Source organism: Chiloscyllium plagiosum, chromosome 31, assembly GCF_004010195.1.
Source record: "Chiloscyllium plagiosum isolate BGI_BamShark_2017 chromosome 31, ASM401019v2, whole genome shotgun sequence".
NCBI classification, from domain to species: Eukaryota; Metazoa; Chordata; class Chondrichthyes; order Orectolobiformes; family Hemiscylliidae; genus Chiloscyllium; species Chiloscyllium plagiosum.
Genome location: NC_057740.1, coordinates 21,754,391 through 21,764,358, shown reverse-complemented (window position 1 = coordinate 21,764,358; position 9,968 = coordinate 21,754,391).

Genomic DNA, 9,968 nt, shown 5'->3' with positions numbered 1-9,968 from the left:
TCAGTTATAGTTGTATAATCTACCCTTCACAGAAGCTCAATATCTCAGGAGCATCTGGTGCGGAAGAGACAATTACTAATAAATGTTTGGAATATGCACGACAAGGAACATCTGGAAAGACAAGTGTATGTGTTTTTGTTGCATTTTAACCTGGGCAGTGCAATAATGCAGGACTCTTATGGTCTATGGACTGTCACAGGAGACCACATTGAGAACCATCAACTGATGACACGAAAATTGATTTTCCAATTGTGGACAGTGAAGAAGGTTATCTAAGAGTACAACAGGATCTTGATCAGCTGGGCCAATGGGCCAACGAGTTGCATGTGGAGTTTAATTTAGATTAGTGCGAGGTGTTGTATTTTGGGAAGACAAACTAAGGCAGGACATATACAATTAATGATAGGGCTGTGAGCAGTGTTATTGAATAGAGGGACGTGGCGATTCAGATACATTATTCCTTGAAAGTAGCATCACAGATGGACAGGGTGGTGGAGAAGGTGGTTGGCACACTGCCTTCATTGGACAGAGCATTGTGTATAGGAGATGGGATGTGATGTTGTGGCTGTATAGGACATGTGAAGGCCACTTTTGGAATGCTGTGTACAATTCTGGTCATCCTACTATAGGCAGGATGTTAATAAATTTGGAAGTGTGCAGAAAAGATTCACAAGGATGTTACCAGAACTGGAGGGTTTGAGTATGAGGAGAGGCTGGGCTTTTTTCCCCTGGACCATAGGAGGGGTGATCTTATAGAGGCTTATAAAATCATGAGAGGCATAAATAAGGTGAATAGCCCAGGTCTTTTCCCCAGGTTTAGGGGAGTTCAAAGCTAGAGGGCAGAGGTTTAAGGTAAGGTGGGGGGGATGATTTAAAAGGGACCCAAAAGGCAACTTTTTCACACAGAGGGTGATGCGTATATGGAATGATCTGCTAGAGGAATTGATAGAGACAAAAAAAAATACAAATGCTGGAATCCAAGGTAGACATGCAGGAGGCTGGAAGCAACCTGGTGGCACGTTAGCTCAGTGGTTCGATTCTAGCCTCGGGTGACTGTCTGTGTGGAGTTTGCACATTCTCCCCGTGTCTGCGTGGGTTTCCTCCAGGTGCTCCGGTTTCCTCCCACAGTCCAAAGATGTGCAGGTCAGGTGAATTGACCATGCTAAATTGCACCATAGTGTTAGGTGCATTAGTCAGAGGTAAATGGGTCTGAGTGGGTAACTCTTCGGAGGGTCGGTGTGGACTTGTTGGGTAGAAGGGCCTGTTTCTACACTGTAGGAAATCTAATCTAATCCAAAAGCCAGGCAGCATCAGGAGGTGGAGAAGTCAACGTTTCAGGTGTAAGTCCTGAAGAAGGGTTACACCTGAAACATTGACTTAGAGTCACAGAGTCAGAAAGATGTACAGCACAAAATCAGACCCTTCGGTCCAACCCGTCCATGCTGACCAGATAACCCAACACAATCTAGCCATACCTGCCAGCACCTGGCCTATATCCTCCAAACCCTTCCTATTCATGTACCCATCCAGATGCCTCTTAAATGTTCCAATTCTACTAGCCTCCACCACTTCCTCTGGCAGCTCATTCCATATACATACCACCCTCTGCATGAAAAAGTTGCCCCTGAGGTCTCTTTTATATCTTTCCCCTCTCACCCTAAACCTATGCTCTCTAGTTCTGGACTCCCCCACCCCAGGGAAGAGACTTTGTCTATTTATCCTATCCATGCTCCTCATAATTTTATAAACCTCTATATGGTCACCCCTCAGCCTCCAACGCTCCAGGGAAAAGCCCCAGCCTATTCAACCTCTCTCAATAACTCAAATCCTCCAACCCTAGGAACATCCTTGCTAATCTTTCCTGAACCCTTTCAAGTTCCACAACATCCTTCCAATAGGAAGGAGACTAGACTTGCATGCAATATTCCAAAAGTGGCCTAACCAATGTCCTGTACAGCCACAACATGACCTCCCACTCCTGTACTCAATACTCTGACCCTCCAAAGAGCATCCCTCCCAGACCCAACACTGTAACACTGCCTAATCAACTTAGCCTATGCAATCCTGGGCACTATGGGCAATTTAGCATGGTCAATCTACTTACCTAATCTTTGGACTGTGTGAGGAAACCAGAGCACCCAGAGGAAACCTACACGACCATGAGGAGAACTTGCAAACTCCACACAGACAGTCGCCCGAGGATGGAATTGAATCCCTGTCCCTGGGGCTGTGAAGCAGCATTGTTAACCACTGAACCACCATGATGCCCCATGGAGTTTTCTGACAATCAGCAATGGTTTCATGGTCATCATCAAATTGCACCATCTGTTGTGGCAGGATTTGTACTAACAGTCCAGTGATAATACCATGAGGCCAGAAACGAGAGCGTGGTGCTGGAAAAGCACAGCAGATCAGGCAGCATCCGAGGAGCAGGAGAATCGATGTTTCAGGCAAAAGCCCTTCATCAGGAATGGGACTGTAAGCTGAGGGAATGGTGAGACAAATGGGATAGGGGTGGAGCTGGGGGAAGGTAGCTGACAGCGCGATAGGTAGATAGAGGTGGGGGTGATAACGATAGGTCGGAGAGGAGAGTGGAGCGAATAAGTGAGAATTCAGAGAGGAGGGTGGAGCATGTAGGTGGGAATTTGGCTGGGTATATGAATAGGAAGGGTTGAGAGGGATATGGACCAAATATTGGCAAATGGGACCAGGTCAACTTGGGATGTCTGATCAGGGTGCACGAGTTGGACCAAAGGGTCTGTTTCTGTGCTGTATGATTCTAAAATGCAAAACTTGAAGACTAATTAACACTGAATTAAGTCCAAGCAGGAATTCTCTGAGAATGGAGACTGAAATGGATAAGAAGCCACCTAGTTTTCCATGACAGCAAACTAATTTTAACACCAAGCCTCATCCAAATAGGTTTTGTCAGTGTCCAGCCTGAACCTTCAATAACAAGCTAACTGGCCCGCAAGTGGGATTCTGAGCTGCAGGAAACAGGTGCTGCTGAACCAAAGGCATGACTCCTAAGAGTAACGGCAGAATTACAAGGGTATTTTGGTCAGAAGAGAGAAGTTACTGTTAACCCTCTGGGAAAGAAAAATGCTTTTAAGTTCAAAGAAGGTTCACTAAGATGAACCTGGTATGGATGTATTGTCTTGTGAGCAAAGGTTAAACCATATGGGACTCATTGGAGATTGGAAGAATAAGAGGTAATCACTTTGAAACATATCAGATTCATAAGGGTCTTGACAGGGTAAATATAGGGAGAATGTTTCTCCTCATGGTAGAATTTAGGACCGGAGGGTATAACCTCAGAATTAAGGTGTGCCAATTTAAGATTGAGATGAGAAGGAATTTATTCTCGCTGAGGTTTGTGAATGGGGGCAGAGTCTTTTTGTATATTTAAGGCTGAAATATATTCTTGATCAATAGGGGAATCAAGAGTTACAAGGAAAGAACAGGAAAATGGACATGAGGAATGTCAGATCAGCCATGATCCCACTGAATGGCAGAGCGGGCTCAAAGAGTCGAACAGTTTTCTCCTGTCCCTATTTCTTATGGTCTTATTTTCTCAGCTTATCCTGACTCCAAACCTGCATTCTGTCTGTTAAAATTGCTGAGATTGTAGGTCTGTTACAAGACACATAGGGCTCCTGCCTGCTAACTCTTAAAAAATACATGGTCAAAATGATGATGGGCAAGAATGTGTCAGTGGAGTGGGAATTCTAACATTCTACTAACTGCCCCATCAGTCAAGTGAAATTAAAATTGAGACTATAATGCATCCTGAAAGTAATAGGCTTTATAGACCCTTTAAACAGAGTCTTTGATGAACTACCAATTCATCCTAGCTCTCACGGATTCAACTTCACTAGTTGGCAAACAGCAGCAGTTATGTCACTGCAAAGTTTCCTTTAACACTTCAGGTCAAATAAGGTCTTCCTCCACCAGACAGTTAACCACACTGATCAGTTTTACTACACAGGCACAGTGTGAACAGCTGACTTCAGGAAATTCCGGTAGGCTTCAGTTAGTTTTGATGCCTGATTCCCATATCAAACAGCTTGGTTCTCAGAATAATCAGACATATTGTCTACAATGTCTATGTAAGTAATGGAACAGCACACCTTGGAAAGAGGTAATTTTGTCCACTGGGTCTGTGCTAGTTCTTTCAAAGGTCAATCCAATTAGTTCCACTTCCCTGCTCTTTCTCCATACCTGTGCAATTTGTTCTTCATCAAACATTTATCCAATTTTCTTTTGAAGACTATGACTGAACACGTGCAGACTGCCCAGTTAGGTGGTACATTCCCAAATCTAACAATGTGTTGTGTAATAGAACTTTTTCAGGTCCACTCCAGTTCATTTACCAATTACCTCAATTACCTGTCGTCTGCTTATTGACCCTTTTGTTATGAGTTTATTTACATTATGTATACCCACCATGATTTCAGATACATAATCATATCCCTGCCTCGCCCCTATAAAGAGAAAAATGCCAGTTTCTTCTGTCCACATAACTGTACAGCAAACTTTGTTTTAACCTTATGAACTGGCAAAAAAATTATATACCTGAAATACCAGACGTTTACTGTGTTATTGCAATCTCTGTGATGTCTGAGTAGTCAGTTGAGGGTGCCAGTGAGAAGGCTCTCTGCCAGAAAGTTTTATTTAAGTCAAAGTTGTATGAAGGGGCGGCATGGTGGCTCAGTGGTTAGCACTGCTGCCTCACAGCGCCAGGGACCCACTTTCGATTCCAGCCTCCACATTCTCCCTGTGTCTGCGTGGGTGTATTCTAGTTTCCTCCCACAATCCAAAGATGTGCAGTCCAGGTGAATAGGCCATGCTAAATTGCCCCATAGTGTTAGGTGCATTAGTCAGAGGGAAATGGGTCTGGGTGGGTTACTCTTCGGAGGGTTGGTGTGGACTTGTTGGGCCGATGGGCTTGTTTCCACACTGTAGGGAAATCTAATCTAATCTCTAATCATGCTTATTTAAGTGATTTATTCTGTAAACAAAGCAGAACAGTGATGTCTATAGCCCCCTCATTATGTTTCTATTTTTGGTGTGCATTTTTACATTGATTATGTGGACTTCTAGATCAACAGGAATATTTGATCAACTGGCACACTCCTGGTCCCGTGGGTGCCATTTAATAGCATGCTTGTATCATACTGGGTGAGCAAAAATCATCGAGACCCAAAAGCCAACCCCGCTAATTACCTAACCCCAAACACACTTATTTCCTCCCATGAGACACAGTGTATTGGCCCTGAAAGGAAAACACAAAGCAGGGAAAAGTAAACATGTACAGGTACAGTACAGTACATGGTGTACATATAGAATATTAGATTCAAACCTTAGATAGATTTTACAAATGTTTGTCTTTACACAGGAAAAACAAGGTAAATCCCCATCCCCATACCCACTCCCCTCCCCCCGCCCCCTGGAACACAATTTTCACACACTGCAGCCCCCGCCTCTCTACTGTCGGGGTCTGCCGTCCAACTGAACCCCATCCCCGGGTAAGTGTCCCCTCGTGTGTTTGGTGTATATGTTTGCTTTATTTGTGTACCCCAATTTTAGTTTTTGGAACCTATCCAGCAGTCGTTTTGTCTTCTGTCGGCATCATTTCGGTGAATGAGTCGTCATTTTAAACTTTAGTGAAAGGTTGGCCGCAGCTCAGTGACACCCCCCACCCCCCACTCTCAAACTGTACCCTGGTCCCCTGGGAGTGGCATGACACCCATCTCGTGAAATGTCCCCCGTTTCCCCTCCTTTTTGAGCAACCCAGCAGTGAAAACCTTGTCCATCTGACCGCCCTTCCGTGTGGACATGGAACACAAACATAGCCTCACCCTGCTGCAGTACTCAGGCTTGGCTCCATATTATAACAATCCAATTTCCAACACATTACACAAACTACAGCCCAAAACTCTACACAAAACTATCCATTCAAACATACAACGCCACCCGTCTCCAGGTGGCCAGGCTAGAAGCTGATAGTTCTGTGCCTCTTGTCGTCTCTCTTTAGCCATTTCAGTGGATATCACAGAGCCCTCAGCTTTGGGGTTCAGAGGGTTCACCGCACTGCTCCATCTTTGCTTAACAGGGGCCCTCCTGAGTCCCAATACAATGGGTTGGCCTGGCCTGGCCTGAGGGTGTTTTAGCTGACTCTAGCTTTGTGGCTGGTGGGACTGTGTCCTCCCCGGGACCCCTTCACTGTCTGTGGCTGCTGCCTGCCCTGTAGTCTCCTTTGGGGGCTCTCCCCATCCCTGGGCTGCTCCCTGACTTCCTGCCCTGGGAACAAACGGTGCCCCCACCTTTGGAGCATCTCCTGAGTCCCAAATTATGGGTGGGCTAATCTGCCTTGTGAAGCAGTTCCCCTGCACAGGCCTAGTAGGCTGAGGGGCTGGGGCCTCCTCTATTGGCTTCCCACCATCAGGGGCCTCTGTGTGGGAGTCCGCCTCTTTGTTGTGGCTCACACCACCTGGCTGTCTCACTATTTTGTGCAGGCTCTTTACTTTCTTTCTCCCAGCCAGTATTCCCAGGAGAGGGTTAAGGATGGGATTCTGTGTCTTGACCACCTTCAGGTCTGGGGCCAGTGCTACACTTGCACCCCACTTTGGAGCCCCTCTTTCCCTGGTTGTTACTATCAGGCCTGAGCCCCTCAGGTCCCAGTGAGTACCTGTTTGGGTGTCTCCCCTGGGCAGTGTGCCAGCCTGGTGCTTGCCCTCTGCATGGGGCCCAGTCTTTCTGCTCTCCCCTGCCTGCACAGTCAGCCCCAGGAATTTTCCTTCCTCCCGGCTGATCTTTCCCTTCTCTGGGTTTACCATGAACCCTCCTGGCTCTAGTCCCAGGCCAGGGTTATGGTGCGGGGCTGTGGCTGCCGTCCCTGACCCTGTGAGTGCCTCCTGGAGTGCTTTTAAAAACACCTTGAAGAAGTTAGGGAGATCCTGTGCTACTGGACCCAGTTCCCAGATGGGAACAGGAGGATCTCTCCCCTCACCCTTCTTCCGGGGGTTTGGACAATCTTTCTGCCAGGGCCCCCTCCCCTCCCGCACACAAAGCAATCGTGCCGTTTATTGGGAGGGCAAGCTTCCCTGTGTACCAGTCTTTATTAATCTGTGCAGGCTTCAACTTTTGCTCTCTATCCTTGGGTGCCCTTCCTCCCCCCAGCCATTCCTAAATGCTTGGGACAGCTGCCCCACCTCTGTCTCCTCAGTGGTCTGGGGGTCTTTGGTTTTGAACCAAAACTTGGCCTTGGTTCACATCGTCGGGAGGATGTTGGCCACCAGGATGTGGAGCCAGTGGGTCCAGCCATTCCCCTCCCCGGAGGTTATCTCAGTCCAGGCACCCTCTACAGGTGCTGACGTAAACAGGCCACAGTCTATCCACGAACGCCTGTGGGGTTTCCCCTGTGTCCTGCAGGGTATTCTCTACTGGGGAGAATGGGCTTCCATCACTGAAGCCCATAGCTTTCAGGATATCTTCCTGGATGGCAGCAAATGTACTCTGCTCCTTCTTGCTGTCAGCCAAGAGGGCCCTGTACAGCCTGCTGTCCAGGATGACCAGCAGCAACTTGGCCACACCCGCATCAGCACAGCCATATATCTGTCCTGCCTGTTCCGCTGAAGTGCACAGATAGGCTTCCTTTATCCATCAGCTCCAGTTGTGCTACCATAGCCCTGAGCTGCTGGGTTTCATGTGGGGACTCAAAACAACTCTCTAAATTCCTCTGCTCCTGACCATTCTGGGATGTTCCATATGTTTGCTGCCATAATGGGCACATGGGCCCTGGTCTCAACCCTTCCAGTACGGGCTCTGTGCCCGTACCTATCTGCTGCCAGAGTGGGCCTACTCCCGGTGACACAGGTACTGGTCAAGTCTCCACCAGCTGCTACACTGGGCCTCACCTGGTGCCTAAGGTGGTAAACCAGAGCTCCCCCCTACCCTGCAGCCTATTCACTCTCCCTGCTGCCACACCAGGCTTCCCCCGGTGCCACAGGTGACCGAGCGATCCCGACTACCCTACAATCTGCTTTTACCTCGGTCCATTGCTCTTCCCTGCCTGCCTGGGCTGGGCTCAGGCTTATCAGGCAAACCATGCCTCTGGCCTGGGTCAGCATGAGGATCAGCTTTTGGATCTGCTCCTGGCAGGGACTGTTCTCTTCCCTACTGAGCTCCTCACTGAAAGCTACCTTGTAGACTGCCTGAATGTCCCATAGCTTTTCCTCCTTGTTTCCCAAGACATCTATTCTCCTCCTTTACGGTCTGGTCATTATTTTTGGCTTCTGTGACCTGATACTGCAGATAGTCTATCTGAGTTTGGTACCTTTCCTCTGCTTATTGCCAGCTCTCTTGCCTCTCTCACTGCACATCTGCATACAGCGTTTCTCCTACCCTTGTTCTCATGCTATAGCTTTCCTTTGCCTCCCTTAACTCTGCTTTCAGTTCCCTGACTTTCCTGTCTATTACCTGGACCTGTCTCTGAAGCCAGAGGAGCCAGATTGCTTTCTCTATGGAGCACTTATGCTCCTTGCTGTCAGTCCACTGGACTGCTGCTTACCCTGGATGCTCAGCTCTCAAGAGATCGAAGCCCCATTTCTTTGCTATATTCAACTTTTTGAACACATAGGAGGAGATCCTGTCCTCCATCAGAGACTTTGCTTCGAAACCCCTTCTACAACATCATATTCCTTCTGCCAGTGTCCTGCCACAGTTGGCATTCTGTAGGGTTTCTGGTTTGCAATGAGTAATTCTCTGATTTTTAAATGGTTCGAATCACCCTCAGATCCCTGGTTCTGACCCTGGACATATTTAGGGAATGTGAAGAAGGCATTAGACAGTGTTTTAGGGCAAAAGAATCTCTACATTTATTTAACTACAGAAAGTATAAGACAAGAAATAAAAGGCAAATGGAATAAAACAGTGCAATTGACACAATTAGATAAAGGACAATAATGAGATACACTCTAAATTGAGTATAGGTTAAACACTATTAGAAATAAATGCCAGGTTTTTATTACTGAAACTTATTATTAGGATTCATATCCTTGGAGTTCCCTGCATCCACCTCTTCCTGCCTGCTGGCTAGGTTGGAAACTTTGGGGTCTTGGCAGTTAAGCTCATCACTGGGGAGAATTCATGATTCTGAAGTACAGTTGGCTGTCCCTGCTTGCCATTCCCGGTGCCTTGCTGAAGACTTCAGACAGTGTAGGCCTTCAGTCTGGGTTGAGTCAGCTGATGGGGTAGAGTCATAGAGAGGTACAGCATGGAAACAATCCGTTTGGTCCAATTTATCCATGGCGACCAGATATCCTAACCTAATCTAGTCCCATTTGCCAGCACTTAGCCCATACCCCTCTAAACCCTTCCTATGCATATACCCATAAAGATGCTTTATAAATGCTGAAATTTTCCCAGCCTCTATCACTTCCTCTGGCATCTCATTCCATACACGCACCACCCTCTGTGTGAAAAAGTTGCCCCTTAGGTCCTTTTTATATGTTTTCCCTCTCACCCTAAACCTATGCCTAGTTGTGGACTCCCCCACAGCAGGGAAAAGACCTTGCCTGTTTACCCTATCTATGCCCCTCATGATTTTATAAATCTCTATAAGGTTACGCCTCAGCCTGACATGCCAAGGGAAACAGCCCTAGCCTGTTCAGCCTCTCCCTATAGCTCAAATCCTCCAACCCTGGCAACAGCCTTATAAAGAAGGAGAAAGTGAGGTCTGCAGATGCTGGAGGTCAGAGCTGAAAATGTGTTGCTGGAAAAGCGCAGCAGGTCTGGCAGCATTCAGGGAACAGGAGAATCGACGTTTCGGGCATAAGCCCTTCTTCAGGAATGAGGAAAGTGTGTCCAGCAGGCTAAGATAAAAGGTAGGGAGGAGGGACTGGGGGGAGGGGTGTCGGAAATGTGATAGGTGGAAAGAGGTCAAGGTGAGGGTGATAGGTCAGACT